Here is a 16,852-nt window from a genome sequence, read left to right as displayed (position 1 = left end):
TACAATTAAATAAATAAATCATCAATAGGCACATAACATAAACAAGGTGGAACTGAACAAGCCACATACCTGAGTGCAAGCGGCACTAATACTTATGCAGTATTCACACTCTCATCTGTCTTTTTGCAACAGACAGTAATTTCCTCAGTTATCAGATCTGTTTGATAGGAAAAGTCAAGCATCTGGAAATACATTATGTCTGAGACAGTACGAAGGGGTGCTAAAAAGTTCTCAATCCAACCAAGAAGAGAATGATATGGTTCAATTAATGATCTGAAACAATGTCAAAACAGAATTTAGTTTCTGCAAATTGACACAACGAAATAAGATAACTTTCTTTTCAGCTACAGTGGTAAAATAACACTCAGAATTTAGGGAGTAAGTTGGTTGATTGGGCTGAGAACTTTTCAGCACCCCCTCATAAGCAGACTAATTTGACAGGGCAGGCTTTCAAGACTCATATGTCTTTCTACTAGAAAAGAAGATTATTGAAGTATGAACCTACTCTGTCCTTCTAGTGCAAAAGGCATATGAGTCTTGAACCAGTAGAATGTACCAAAGCAGTACCCTGAGTCTAGCATGGGGGCAGATGAGCTTGCTGATAGCACTGAGGAACCAAAGTGGTGTCCAGTCATGCCTCTAGATACACCCCATATAATTACCTCCATAGAATTGAGGGTGGACCATTTAGCTGTCCTACAAATCTCCTCGGGAGTAACTGCCTGGGACTCCACCCATAAAGAAGCCACACCCCTGGCAGAGTGTGCTCTCGATGAAAAATGGTTATTGCAAACCATACCCAATATATGCTGAAGAGATAGCAATGTGAATTCAACTTGAAATGAAAGCCTTAGAGAAGGTGGCTTCCCCAGGTGGTTAGGACTCAAAAAAAAAAAAAGAGATGAACTGAGAGACAAAAATCATTCATCACCTCAAGGTAACGGAGAACTCTCCTAACATCCAGCAACACCAAAACTGTGTCCTGTTTCTTCCCGTGGAATGAACCTCGGGTAGTTGGACCTCCTGTGGAAGACCAAAAGCACCTTTGGAAGAAGGGACAGTACCATGTGCAGTGAGACCCCCAGCCTCGGTACATCTGAAGAAAAGCTCTCTGCACAACAGAGCCTGCAACTCCGAGACCCTTCTCCTTGAGGCGATAGCCAGTAGAAAAAAAACATCTTAACTGTAAGATGTAAAAGCTGTACTGGGCCTTACTGAGGATATTTAAAAAAACAATGTTAAGAATCTATGCTGGGAATGACTGATACACAGGAGAATGCAACCACAACTCTCCTTTCAAAAATCTAGCTATATCAGGAGGAGAGGCCAAAGAAACTTCCTTTTATTTTTCACTCAAGCACTAAGGTACGAGAGGTTTGCCACATGTACTTTGAGGGGATCAACCACCAGTCCCTTCTCGAGTCAGTCCTGAAGCAACGTCAAAACCACCAACCTAGCTGCCTCCAAGGGCTCCACATTCTGCTTAGCACACCAGCACTGAAACATTTTCGAAGCCTTAGCAGAGGCTACAACTGTCACCAGTTTTTTAGACCTTAGGAGGGTAGCTATGACCCCTTCCAAGTAGCCCTTCCATGCTCAGATCACACGCTCAAAAGATCTGCCATACGCTGAAAGCATTCTGAATCCTCCAGACAATGGAACACTGTGAGAGAAGAGTCAGAAGAAGAAGCAGTTTGAGAAGCTTGTACCTCTGTAGCCAAAGCAGAACTGCATACTATGGCTGACGTGGCCAATCTAGAGTAACCAGGATTACCAACCCCAGGTGGGTCTCAATTTTGCGAATAACCTGGTCTATCACAGGCCACAGGGGAAACACGTATAATAGCCTTGTTTCTTGCCAAGGTTGTACTAAAGCATTCATACTGGTGCTTCCAGGTCGAATCTTCAGCTGAAGACTAAAAGACTTTATTGTGTTGTCGAAGGATTTACAGGACAAAGACCAATCTTTCAGGTCCAGTGTCTGCTGGCTGAGATAGTCAGCCTGTACAATGTCCATGCCTGCTACCTGTGGTTCACTCTTGGTGCCTCCCTACCTGCAGACACAGCTGTGATGTTGTCAGAGAAAACCCTGTCCGTTTTCCCTTACAGGGTGTTCTCTAAAGTCTGTAATGCTAGATGCATGATTCACAGCTCCAATCTGTAGATGAATCATTTCCTCTGAGAAGGTAACCATCGACTCTGAACGGGTTGATGCTTCGATAGCATCACTGTAAAGTCAAGATGCAAAAGGAAAAGGTTGGTTTAATTCTGCATATGACAGAGTGCTGAGCATCAGAGGTCTACAGTGGTTCCAGCTTCAATACCTGCAAAGATTCTGTGATGATCTCCAGCAAAGCTGCCTGTATAAAAAGGTGGCACACCTTCGGGTTCACCCTTGGTCCAGGGCTTTTAAGACCCTTGACAGTTCGCCCCGGCCTGAGACCCTGAATCCAAAAGTGAGAATTCAGTTTGAGGGAGTAAAGGAAATGATTCCAATTCCCAGTCAACCCAGACTCTGGTTCCTGCAGGTAAAGCTTCAGATGTGGCACTGCACTCTGAGAGGGTGAACTTCCCCGTGCAGCAGCTGGCAGGACCCCAGACAGTATAGAGTAACCCAAGAAGTCAAATGGGTTTCAAATATGAGCTGAATGATATCAGAGGTAAAAGACTGAAGAGTCTGCCCAAAAGACATCTGCAAGGACTCTCCTCAGAGGCTGAGAGGCATCTGTGCAACTGCACTTATTTTGATTTTATTTATTTTTTAAAATTTCTAATCCACTTAAACCCTAAGTCGATTACAATAAAACATACATAAATTATCGTATTAATTATCATATCAAGGGTCTGTGTCACTATCCAAGGGCTCTGGGATGGATTCCTGCCTCCAAACCCAGACCACCTGCCCTAGAGGGACCAGAGGGGCTAAGTCTGGCACTTTTTCCCCTCCCACTAATTTGCCTCACAGCCCTTAGAACATGGACGTTCCTCAGTTGGCTATCCAGCACACATCTGGCCTGAATCAGGGGTAAAACAGCCTGAGGAGTCCATCTATAATGATTTTAATCAAAATCTTAGAGCTTTGAGGTAGAAACAAGCTTTTAAAAACCAAATTGGGAAATCCAAGATGGCCACTGCAGCAGTGTTTTGGCACAAAAAAATGGCCCGGGAGAGGAAAAATAACAGTTCAAAAAAATTAAGAAAAGGGGATTTTGTACCTAAATACTAATCCCAGAAACCTCCAAAAAGGCAATTCAAGGACCCCCAGATGTCTCCCATAGACTTCAATGGACTGTAGTCACATAACTGATGATGCAGTGCCTGTTCAGCTTAAACAGCAGCTGAAAAGTGAAGAATACTCCTGCCTTACAGAAGCATGTATAGAAGCTCGACATGCTTGTTTCTTCAGGCTGCCAGTCAGACCAAAAGTTTGGATTGAAACTTCAGACTTCTCACAGCTCCAGACGCATCGATGCAGGGAGGAAAACAAAATTGGCAGCTGATAAAGCCCTCAGGACCAACACGGGGCCACTCAACCTGCACTCAAGCTCCAGTAATAACCAGGAGCGAGCCTTATGACAAGGGCAGCGGTCCCCGAGCATTCCAAAAATAATAATTCAGGCTGGCTATGTCAGTGCCCTATAAAAGGTTTGCTCTCCCAGCTACAGACTTCTGACATGAGAGTCTATGTCTTCTCCCAGGCAGAGCTGCCCCAGTAAAATTGGGAACCTCTGAAGCACCAAGAAGCCTTAAATTCAGGATAAAAATCCAAATATAACAAACCGTATTCAGAGCAGAATAGAAAAACACCTTCAATTCATGTGTAGAAGGTAAAACTGAGGAGAAACAGCCCAGCCCAGTGATGTAGGAGGTGGAGCTGAAAAATAAAGATGACACTTCTTCGCAACCTGTTCAAGACTCATATGCCTTTTGCCCTAGAAAGAGAAGTTAAGGGCATGAAAAGACTAATTCAGGTTTGATTGGGACAACAGTTGTTGATCAAAGGTGCTGTTTAAATTGATGAGGGAATTAACTGATACTACTAATACAGTAAAATAACCAGAGCAACCAGACAAAAATCACATTCAATTACTCTGGACTGACAAAACAGATTCTGGGGTATATGTGGATAGATGATGGCCTTCCTTTGAGCAACTTAGGGCACCTTTCACTAAGCCACGTTAGAGTGTTAATGCGCGGAATAGCGCATGCTAAATTGCCCCGCGCACTAGATGCTAATGCCAGCATTGAGCTGGTGTTAGTTCTAGCCGCGTAGCGCGAGGATAGCGCGCGCTAATCTGCTGTGTGCGCTAAAAACGTTAACGCAGCTTAGTAAAAGGAGCCCTTAATTTTAAAGAAACTTTAGAAATCATTAAAAAAAATTTTCTAAATCTTTCTGTGCTCTGGATTCCTTTCAATTTGTTGAACAATCCACCTAAGGATATAGTTGTTTGGATTACAAATATGCTAAGTAATGCCCTGGAGAGAGGGTTTTTTCATCATTATATTGGAGAGATTGTCCCGACACCAATACCAAAGGGGGTAAGTTAAATTTCTCGACGGTTACAAACTATAGACCAGTAGCTAGTATTCCACTGTTCACCAAATTATTAGAGGCTGCTGTAGTTATCTAATAATGCAGTTAGATTTCAAGTATTACCGACATCCCAATTTGGTTTTAAAGCTTTACACAGCACAGAAACTCTCATTAGTACTTACAGCCAAAGTTAGAGAGCTGCAGGCTCTCAGGTCATATTGTTGCAATTTGATCTGTTGGCAGCATTCAACATGGTTGATAATACTTTACTACTTACTTAACTTGCAAATTATAGGAATTGCAGGGTCAGTGTTGGATTGGTTTAAGAAATTTTTGTTTGATCAAAGATATGTAGTGAAGATGAAGGGAGAATTATCTCAGGCTTGACAATCTTGCTGTGGTGTTCCACAGGGATCCCCGTTATCCCGTTTTGTTCAATTTGGGTTTTTTAAAAAAAATTTCCAGTTGGCACTCAATCCTTTTTTTTTTTTTTTGCAACAGACTCGACACAATTGTGTTTTGACCCTAACAGGTCTGCCTCAGGAGTCTTGCTGTTAAATCATGATTGAAAAGGTATATTGATCCATTTGCTCAATTATTTCAATGAATAATCTTGAAAAACACCATTTCTATGTTGTTTCGCTATACTCGCTGTCAGCTCCTGGCATGGTGTTTTTCAAGAGAATTAATTGAAATAATTGAGCATATGGATCAATATACCTTTTCGATCATGATTTAACAGCAAGACTCCTGAGGCAGGCCTTTTAGGGCTGAAACACGATCGTGTCACGTCTATTACAAAATAAAAAGGATTGAGCACCATCTGGTCTCCTTCGTTGTTGTTTTGTGCTTCTCACTGTTCTGAAGGCAGTTTCTCCTGTTTGTTTTCCGCTCAGATGGTGATGACATTTATATATTGATACCTGTCACAAAGGATGTGATTTATATTCAGCCTAAGAAATTGGCGTTCATTGAAAAATTGAAACAATGGGCTTTGACATTTAAGCTAAAGCTAAATGCAACTAAAATGAAGATCTTATTGTTTTCTAGTCAACTGGATGATTTAACTGTTATACCACTGAACCAGAATGATTACCTAAAGGTAGAAAGATTTTCTAGGGCAGTGTTCTTCAACCTCCTGTCCGCGGACCGGAGTTGGTCCGTACAAATTTGCTGCCAGCCGGCACATACATCAGTCCTGAAACAGTGTTCTTCAACTGCCGGTCCATGGTGCAATCGATGTAGCCTTATCTTCGGGCCGGCTCCCTCTTCCTCACTGCCATACTGCACAAAGCCACGGGCAGCGGCTCCTATGCCTGAACCAGAAGCCTTCTCTTCGACATTGCAACGTCAGAGGGAAGGCTTCCAAATGAGGTGTGGGACTCGCAAGAAACTGCTGCCTGCAGCTTTGTGCACTGCATCAGTGAGGAAGACAGAGCCGTCCCGAAGATAACACCGGGGGATGACATAAAATGGCCAGGCGGGAGCAGGCCAGAAGGTAAGGCACAGCATGGAGAAGGGAGACAACAAAGGTAGGGGGAATGATTTTACTTTTTAATTTAGTGATTGAATTGTGTCAATTTTGAGAATTTACATATGCTGTCTGTACTTTGTACTGTTCAGGAAGAAATGCATTTGTTTCTTTTTCTCTGGAGTTGTACTGCATTCAGTCTTGAATCATGGAGGGGCATAATCACCCTGAAATGCCACCCAGTCAACACACTATGTCACTTAATCTCACCAGATGCTACTTAGTACATATGCTTTATTGTCATGTCTATATTGTAATTTATGTAAACTGTCATCTCTGCTCTGTCTGGATTATTATGGATGTACTTTGTAACCCGTTCTGGGCTCCTTTGGGAGGATGGGCTAAAAATCGAATAAATAAATAAAATAAATAAATAATCGAAAGGAACGTCTAAGTCAGTTTCCATCCAGGTCGCAAGTCGTCCAAAGTAAAAAAGAGCTTAGGATACATTTTCGAAAAATAAGTCCAAAATTTTTTTTCGTTTCGAATATCATCTAACTATAGGTCCTGCCAATCTGATCGTCCAAGTCGCTAAATCGTCCATCTTTATACCACATTTTCGTCCAACTTTTCGTCCAAGTCAAAAACGCCTAGAACAAGCCCTGTTGGACGTGGGAGGGGTCTGCAAAGTGATGGACTGAACACCCAGACATGGCACCTAAATAGTGGGGTACCTTACAGGGCACTGCTGTGAACTTCACAAAAAGGGTGCCATGTCTTCATCTCACTACAGCTCCCTTATAGGTTACAGTGAGCCCCCCAAACCACTTCCAGAATCACCTAGACCCATTAATCTACCACCTCAATAGCCCTTATGTCTGTAGGAGCCACTTATATGCCAGTACAAAAGGGTTTGGAGGGTGTATAGGGGAGTGCACATGTTTCAGTATCAATGCAGGGATTACAGGAGTTTATGGGCATGGGGCCTTCTCTTCATGGGTCCCTAACCAATGGGGCCTCTGTGCAGGACAACTAGGCTTTCCTATGCCAGGCTCTCAGGTGATAATGGTCTGGAGGCTGAATTTTAAAGGTGTGATTACGATTTTTATGGAGTTGGGGGGGTCGGTGATCACTGGGGTAGTGTGTGGGGGTCTTTATTATGTGTTTACAGTGTTTATCTGGTGACTTTGGGTGGGTTTTTGTGACTTAGACCATGTTTTAAATGGTCTAACTTTAGCCCTTCCTCATAAGCCCTTCCTTTAGCCCTTCCTCATAAGGAAGTTGTCCCAAACCTTTTATCATTTTTGTCACCCTTCTCTGTACTTTTTTTAAAATTCCGCTATATCTTTCATGAGATACAGCGACCAGAACTGCACACAGTATTCAAGTTGCGGCCGTACCATAAAGCGATACAAGGGCATTATAACATTTTCATCTTTGTTTTCCATTCCTTTCCTGATAATTCATAACATTCTATTTGCTTTCTTAGCCACTGAAACACATTGAGCTGAAGGTTTCAACTTATCCTCAACAATGACACCTAGAACCTTTTCCTGGGCAGTGACTCCTAACATAGAACCCAGCATCATGTAGCTATAGTTTTCCCACATGAATCACTTTGCACTTGCTCTCATTAAACGTCATCTGCCATTTTGATGCCCAGTCTTCCAGTCTCACAAGCTCCTGTTGCAATTTTACAACTTTGACCAACTTTGTGTCATGAGCAAATTTACCCCTCCCCCTTTGCAAAACCACAATAGCAGTTTTAGCTTAGGCCAATACACTGAATGCTCTATGCTGCTCCCGATACTCATAGGAACTCTATGAGTAGCGGGAGCAGCGCAGAGCATTCAGTGTGCCGGCCTGCACTAAAAACCGCTATCGCGGTTTTGTAAAATGGAGGGGGGGGAGGAGGGTTAGTTAGTTCCAGCCAAATTTATCACAGAATGAATTTTGTTGCATCTTCTTTCACAGGAATCAAATATAAAAAACATCTGGAAATTGCCTATTCGTATCAATCTGTTCAAATCTGGAACAATTTACCACCGATGTAAAAAAATCATACTTCTTATATCTTGTTTCAGAAATGTTTGTAAATCTATTTATTTGAGGAATTTATGAGATAGAAATTAGATTGGTTGTATTAATGTGAAATTATGTAAAGAATTTTATGTAGTAACCTGTATGCATATTTCCAAATTGTAAACTGCTTTGGACCTCTGCAGGGAGACAGTAGGTTATAAATGTTAATTTAGATTAGATTAGCATCTCTCAGAGCTCTGTACTTTTAAGTGTCAGCACTTAAACATGTAAGGAGGGCTCCTGCTCTCTTCAATCACACTTAGTAGGTAGGCAACTGATGTTCAGTGGGACTTAACCAGGCAGTGCCGCTTAATATCAGCAATAACCAACTCTAATTCTGACAGGAGTGAGGCGTTCCACGGGTAGAGTTGGGGAGGCACCAGGAGTTATATGAATGCCAGAAATATTCAATGCCGGCATCCATATAACTAAGTAGGCACAAAGGGCCACACAAAAAGCAGTCTTAACTATCTGTGATGCTGTTCAGTACCTACCACTTCCCTAATACTTCTAGGTCAGCCTCTACCTTTGGTGTTATCTGTTAAAATATGCTTTTGACCCACAGCTTTCCTTCGAAAGAGAAACTTCTTTAGGGCCTTTTTACTAAAGCTTAGTGCGCACTAAGGCCCAGATTCTCGTTGAGACATCAAAAGGTAGACGGTGGTAGGCATCCTACTTCTGTCTAATTTGTTTTAATTGATGCTAAACAACATGGTAATTGACTGTAGGGTTACCAGATTTTAGTTAAATAAAACCTGGACCCATAGCCCTGCCCCCAGGTCATCCCTGTTCCACCCAGCCCCGCCCCCTCAACCTGTTCTCACCAGTTGGGAGGGCATTTGCGAATGCTCTCCCGATGTGGTTCCAAAGAAGAAGCTTTTCAAAACTCGGACAAAGTGCCTGTTTTTGAAAAGCCATCCGAACGCCTGGACATGTCCAGGTAACTCTAATTGACCGCATCATTTAAAACCAATTAAAAAGTAATTACCAAAAAGAAGGCGCTGCTATATGGCCTCCGGGACCGGCACCTAGGTCCCTGATGACTAGCAGCGCATAGCGACGCCAAACCCCGGACGTGGCTGTGGTTAGGGATGATACTTTACTTCAGTGTCACTATGTGCCACTGGCTGTGATTCAGAGAAAACCAAAAAAACTCTGTGGAGTGACAATGTTCCTAAATGGACTTTATTTGAAAGTATCAAAGTTCCAAAGGTACACTGAAATCATCCACATAAAATAATTCCATCCACATAAAAATAAATCATCCACATAAAAGCCTTAAAGGACCTAGTCCGCTAGGGATACAGGACCCAACACGGTCCGCATTTCGACAAAAAGTCTTCTTCAGGGGTCCCTGGGGGTCCTATAAAGGTGAGTACGTGGGAAACAATTGTGTGGTGAGCCGGAAGTGAGACACTGCTTGCATTTTCTTCTTTGTGGATATTTTGGGATTTCTCTGGATTTTCTTCTTTGTGGATATTTCGGGGTCAATTCCTTTTGTTTTTTTACTGGCTGTGATTCAGACAGGACCAAAGGTGCCACAAATGTAAGGCCTTTGAAACCCTGGCCTACATTTCCGGCACCTAGTGTCCCACCAAGCCACGATTCTAGAATCTGTCTGTGATTGACACATAGCAGGCGCTGCTTACAGACTCAGTCCCTAAATGCTAAGAAGTCAAAATATATAAAATGGGCTTCTTTGCATTTGATGCATGCTAATGGAATTAGTGCATACTAAGCTTTAGCAAAAAAAAAAAAAAAAAGCCTCTTTCTATACTAAACTCAAAATTATCTTGATAATACTGCTTTGTTTAATATACTTTTAGTCATCTTGACTACTGTAATTCATTATACAGTCACCTCCTACTTTCTCAGTTACATTTTCTACAGAAGGTTCAGAACACAGCAATCAAGTTAATTACATAGTCTTGGACGTTTGATCATGATGTTCTATAACTCAAAGATTACCACTGGATTCCTACAGCCTACCATTTTAAATTAAAAATACTAATTTTGGCACCTACTTGCTTATCTTTCATGGGCCATATTCTATATAAGGCACCGACTAGGATGTTACTTAGCTCGATTCTACAAGGTGTGCATACCTTTTATAGAATCGTGTTCAGCACCTGTGTGCAACACATAATTTAGCTGCATGCATTTCGGACAGCTAAAACCAGGCCTAAATGCCTGCACCTAAGTTATGCGTAGATTGGGTGTATTGTATATTAAAGTGCCTAAATTTTAGGAACGCCCCTGATCTACCCTTGGCCATGTCCCCTTTCCAAATACACATACAGCAACTGGTGCATACCTTTTATACAATCATGCTTTCCAAGTCCAAGCATCAATTATGGTGTTATCTGCCAATTATTGGCACCGATCAGGCCAAATAATCAATTAAGTTGTGACCATACATTGGCTATGCACACTAATGTACACACACAATTTTAGGTGCCATACAGAATTTGGGAGTATGTGCCTGAACAAATATTATGTTCCCAGGAACAGAATTGTTTTGTTTTATCGTCCAATGCTAGTGGAATTGCCACTCACCATACTGCTTTCTTCTATCTGGCTTCTGCTCTGTGGAATTCTCCACCATTGTTGTTCAGGGTTGAATCTAATTTTCAAAAACATTTTAAAACGTATTTTTTTTCTCCCTAGATTTTAACAATTTCTAACAGGAATGGCAGGATGTAACAGATGCCTTGGGCAAATGTATAAGGGGCATTCAATAATTTATCTGCCTAAGTATGAAAGCAAGTAGCAAGTATGTTGAAACAAGTCTGTGCATGTTGAGTCATGTCTCAAAGTTACTCATGCACAGTTGCGGCTCAGTGAGAATCTAACATTCCAAGAGACAGGACGCCGTCCATCTCATTTATGGTCTCAAAAAGTCAGACCATATTAGCCCGTTCTACAGAAAACTTCAATGGTTGCCAATGGAGGCAAGGGTCATCTTCAAGTTTGCCTGCCTCTGCTTCAAAACCATAACTGGTTCATCCCCAATTTACCTTTCACATCACTTTGTACTTCCTGGCATTACTCGCACACGTAATGCCCTTCTATTTGCCTTCCCCTCCTTGAAGGGTTGTGTATACAAGAGATTTCTTGATAGAACACTGTCATTCCAAGCTGGCAAATGGAATAATTGTCTGTCTACCGTTATTTCATGTGCACCCTCCTACCAATCCTTCAGGAAATCAGTCAAAACCTATCTCTTTGATAAATTTCTCTGACTCCTTCCTACCCTGCTATATCTTTGCATTACCTGCTATATCTCCGACATATTTCCGGTTATACCCAACCGCCTTCGGCTCACTAATGTAATTGAAATTTGTTACCAATGTATTTGACAATATTCTCTGTAAACATCACTGTATATGTACAGTCTCTTCCTCTGTAAACCGCTCTGAACTGCTTGTGGTATTGAGGTATACAAATAAAAGTTATTATTATTATTCCTTGTGTAAATCAAGTAAGAAACTGCTAGATTTGGAGCACCATTCAATGATAAATTTTCTCACAAAAGAAGGGAAAAATCCAATGAGATTCATGAACACATGACTGCAGTTTAAGGTGAGGCTGCCCCATCATCCTATAAAGTAAAATTTTGGAGCATACAGTTTAACTGGGGTACAGAGTCCATGGAAGATGACTCTCACACTGGACGGCTTGTGGAAGCAACTTTCACAGAAATGTGTAAGAAAGTTGAGGATTTGATTTTGTCAGACAGACGACTTAAGGTTTCCCGGAAATGGGCATCTCGGTAGGTACAGTTTGGAAAATAATTCATAAAAAGTTGGGCATGTCCAAGGTTAGTGCAATATGGGTTCCAAGAATGCTGAAGTCTAGTCAGAAGGCCAGAAGGCTCCAGTGCTGTCAGGAAAACTTGGAGATGCTCCATGAAAACCAATAAATTGTTTTTGTTTGGTGACTGAAGATGAAACTTGAGTCTATCAAAGAGATCCTGAGTCCAAAATGGAGTCAATGCAGTGGAAGCACAAGCCATCCCCCACCTCAAAAATGTTTGACAGAAAAATCAACAGGCAAAGTTATGGCTGCTGTCTTCTGGGATGATGAAGGACTTTTGCTTCTGGAGTTCATGCCACACAAGACAACCATAATTGGGGAGAGTTATACCAACACAATGATCACTTTACAGGAGTCAATCAAGGAGAAAAGACAAGGAAAACTCACAGCAAGCATGCTGCTTCTTCATGACAATGCGCCAGTTTGCATGTCACAACAATAATAGGCTGCCATCTGAGAATGTGGGTTTCAGCAGCTGAACTATCCACCCTATAGTCCTGACCTGGCTCCCTCAGATTATTTCCTGTTCCAAGTTTTGAAGAAATCTCTCCATTGACAGGTTTTCAAGTGATGAAGACGTCAAGGAAGCTGTGACATCCTGGTTTGAAGGTCAAACAGAAGAATTCTTTTCAAAGAGGTTAAAGTCATTTCAGGAAGAGTAGATGAAGTGTATGAAGCTATTAGGGGACTTTATTGAAAAAAATTTTTTTGAAAACTCTTTTCTTTCCTACTGAGGTAGATAAATTATTGAACCATCCTTGTAACTGTATTTTCTATAAAAATCGCTCTGAATTGGTAATCTATATACATTAGCTCAATCTGGCATTATCTTACCATAAATAATGCACCTTCTAAATTTACATGCAAGTTGTGTTATTCCATTTACATCAAGTTTTTGAGGACTGAATGTTCAGAACATAGGGAGGAGCTTGCTAAGCTTCAAGGATAATGTCTCTACCAGAAATGTATAAAGAAGTATGGTATATCCATTTTAAAAACTGTTGTCCACCTCCCCTAATTTGAAATCTTAGATTTAAATCTGCTTTTTGTTTGTACACATATGTTTGAATATTTTTCACTCATAGCCTGGAATCTCTCCTACGGCGTGGCATCTCTCTCTCCTTTCCTTTCCATGGTCTGGCATCTCTTTCCTTTCCTTCCTGCAGTCTGGCATCTCTCCTCTCTCCTTCTCTTCCATTCCCTGGTCTGGCATCTCTCTCTCTCCTTTCCATTCCAGTAGTCTGACATTTCTCTCGTCCCTCCTTCCATTACCCTTCTCCAGAATCTGGCTGCTGCTGGCTTTATTCCTAGATATTAAATACCAGGCCATATCCAAACACTGTCATTCAATATCTGGTCATATGCAGTTGATTAACATTTATGCAGCACTGAACTGCATAAAGATAGGACTGTGTTATATGCGGTACTATTTATGTGGGTACCTTATATGGTTAAGCACTAAATATTGGCACTTAACCACAAAAGTGCCAACTCTACTCCCAGATCACCTATACACTAGCCAGTTTCAGCTTAAGGCTCAGATTCTATAAATGGCACCAGTATCAGCAGCCGCCAAAAAAACAGCTGCCGATCACGTGTGAATCATGCATCTGCACCGTTTATAGAATCATGACTGTTTTTAAAACAGGCACTTTAAATGTAGGCCAGCATTTTACAGACCTATTGTACATTTAAGGTGCCTGCCTTGCACCTACAGAAGCACCTATGATCGCCTAAGGATGCCTAAGCCCACTTCCGGCGTAAGCCATGCCCATGCCACCCTCAGGCATCCTTAGGTGTACCTAGATACTTCTGTAGGTGTGTGAATAAGAACATAAGAATAGCCTTACTGGGTCAGACCAATGGTCAATCAAGCCCAGTAGCGGTGGCCAATCCAGGTCACTAGTAACTGGCCAAAACCTAAAAAATAGCAACATTCCATGCTACCGATCCAGGGCAAGCAGTGACTTCCCTCTTGTCTTTCTCAATAACAGACTATGCACTTTTTTCCAGGAAATTGTCCAGAAGACCTTTCTTAAAACCAGTTACGGTATCCACTCTTACCACAGCCTCTAGCAATGCGTTCTAGAGCTTAACTATTCTCTGAGTGAAAAAATATTTCCTCCTATTGGTTTTAAAAGTATTTCGCTGTAAGTTCATCGAGTGCCCCCTAGTCTTTGTAATTTTTGATAGAGTGAAAAGTCAATCCACTTGTACCCATTCTACTCCACTCAGGATTTTGTAGACTTCAATGTATCTCCACTCAGCCATCTCTTTTCTAAGCTGAAGAGCCCTAACCTTTTTAGTCTTTCCTCATATTTATTTATTTTATTATTTATATACCACTTATATCCTAAGTGGTTTACTTTCAGGTACTTTATCATATTTCCCTATCTGTCCCGGTGGGCTCAAACTCTATCTAGTGTACCTGGGGCAATGAGGGGATTAAGTGACTTGCCCAGGGTCACAAGGAGCAGCAAGAGATTTGAACATACAGCCTCTTTATCATCTTGGTTGCTCTTGAACCTTTTCTAGTGCCACTATATCTTTCCAGAGAAAAGGAGACCAGAAATGAACGTAATACTCCAGGTGAGGTTGCACCATGGAGCGATACAGAGGCATTATAATATTCTTAGGCCAGGATTTTCAAAAACTCACGTTAAACTCACGTTAAAAAACTCACGTTAAAAAGCTATGGTCTGCTAACGCAGCCATTTAGATACCGAATCTAAAAATTCGAGACATTCTCAAAAAATCACGCATACAAATGAGGTTGGCGGACAGCAGTGAAAATTTCCTTTTCTTGGGTGCTAATTCCAAGGTGGACCCTAGGTTCTGGTAACTGTGATTTGGGTTATTATTCCCAATGTGCATCACTTTGCATTTGTCCGCATTGAATTTCATCTGCTACTTGGATACCCAGTCTTCCAATTTCCTAAGTTCCACCTGCAATTTTTCACAATCTGCATACGTTTTAACAACTTTGAACAGTTTAGTGTCATCTGCAAATTTAATCACCTCACTCATTGTTCCAATTTCCAGATCATTTATAAATAAGTCAAATAGTAGCGGTCTTAGTACAGATCCCAGCGGCACTCCACTGTTTACTCTCCTTCATTGAGAAAAATGATCATTCAACCCTACCCTCTGTTTCCTATCCGATAACCAATTCCTAATCTACAACTGAACTTTGCCACCTATCTCATGACTCTTTAATTTTCTCAGGAGCCTTTCATGAGGAACTTTGTCTAAAGATTTCTGAAAACCTAGATACACTACATCAACTGGCTCACCTTTATCCACATGTTTATCCACATCGCATCGATTATAAAAAACAAACCCATCAACATGCATCCTGATTGGTTAGTTACATGACGGTCAGACATTTACCGCTACCTAACTATGGGACACCGTTACTAGAATCCAGGCTTAACCGTACATATTCAGTGGCACTACCCATATAAGAGATTATGAATATCCATGCTTAGTCCAGGAAAAGCAATTTAAACAGCCAGGCACCTCTCCTGGATTTTTAAATCACTTTAAACTGACCACTTAGTGCAGTGTATCTCAAACTGTGTGCCTCCTGAGATTCCAAGTGTGCTGCGGAACACTGAGGAGGAAGAGAGGCACCTGCCAGCTGACTTCCCTAGGGCGCCAGCGCTGCCCGATTCGCCGAAGGCCTGCATGCTTCCCCTCTGGTCTCCTGGTCTCACCTTTAAAGCTAATTACAGCAGCCTGCAGAAAATCGCCGGTAGGTAAAATGATTTTATTTTCAATGTAGTGAAATGTGTCAGTTTTTAAAATTTATATCTACTGTGTATATTGTGTGTTTATGAAAAATGAATGGAAAAAATTGCATTACAATTAGTAAAGGGGATAGGATCTGGGGCAGAGTTTGGGTAGGCCTAGGGAGGTCTGTGGTTGGGGTACTCAGTTGATATTTGTTAGACTTAGGGGGTACTTAGCTTGAAGTAGTTGAGAAACACTGATGTAGGCAATCAGCTGGCACCAGTGCCTCTCCTTCTCTCTGGCCCTCTTCTCTGCTGGCACCCCCTACTGATGTCTCAGGGGCCCATCTAGAGGGCCTCTGCACATGCGCAGACGTCGACGTGATGACATCATACATAAGTGTCTCAAGCCATGGCCATTACCTTTAGCATGCCCCAGCTCAAGAAAGTTTGAGAGACACTGACTTAATGGGACAGAATCCGCAGTCTTGAATACTTTGCCAGATTATTTGCGATTTGAGACATCTTTAAATAAATTTAAGCAGTGACTGAAAACATTTCTTTTCAGAAAATCTTTTGACCATTAAAGCAGTATGACTTTTGGAAATTAAATGTCATTTGGCCCTGGGACAATTTTGAACACTGTTTTCTTTTTCCTCATGAATGTATTTATTGTAATATGATAACGCGGCTTTTAGTTTCTTCCTTTTAAACTACACAATTTTAATGTTTGTAAACAGTACAAGCAGCATTATTCTGTTAGCACATGATATTGAGATGCTACAAATTGGTGAATCAAGGTGTGGAAAAAGCCTACCATTTATCACACCTTCATAATTTCCCCCCTCAGTTTTCCCCTGTTCTACACTCTAGTGTGCTTTCTTATTTTCAGGGGTTCAGCTATCACAAGTCCTCTTGACTTTCGTCTTAAGCCTGTCTTATTTTGTTCTCATCCTTTATTTTGTATCAGGGTCTTGCTCATTACCTCCTTCCAAATATTTTGACTGTTCAGAAACCTCTTTTCTAGTGGTATTCTCTTCAACTTCTCTTTTCCTCACCTTAATAAACCTCACTTAAAGCTCCCAGAAATTTCAGGGTTCACTGCCATCAGTTTTTCCTGTTTGATTAGATTTACGTCATACCTCTCTTGGACTACATCTGCAAGTAGCCTCCTGTTTTTATGACTCTTTTTCATAATGTGTTAGTTATTCCTTTTTT

General features: G+C 41.5%; 1 protein-coding gene across 5 annotated transcripts in view; it reads right to left on the bottom strand.

The window, feature by feature from the left end:
• Window positions 1-16,852, bottom strand: part of LOC117360465 (sodium channel protein type 2 subunit alpha-like) — a 526,898-nt gene that overhangs the window by 99,628 nt on the left and 410,418 nt on the right. The gene's annotated exons all lie outside the window — the stretch shown is intronic.

The sequence above is a fragment of the Geotrypetes seraphini genome, chromosome 5 (assembly GCF_902459505.1).
Source record: "Geotrypetes seraphini chromosome 5, aGeoSer1.1, whole genome shotgun sequence".
Lineage (NCBI taxonomy): Eukaryota > Metazoa > Chordata > Amphibia > Gymnophiona > Dermophiidae > Geotrypetes > Geotrypetes seraphini.
Note: the sequence above shows the minus strand (reverse complement) of the source record. Positions and strands in the feature narration are given on the sequence as shown.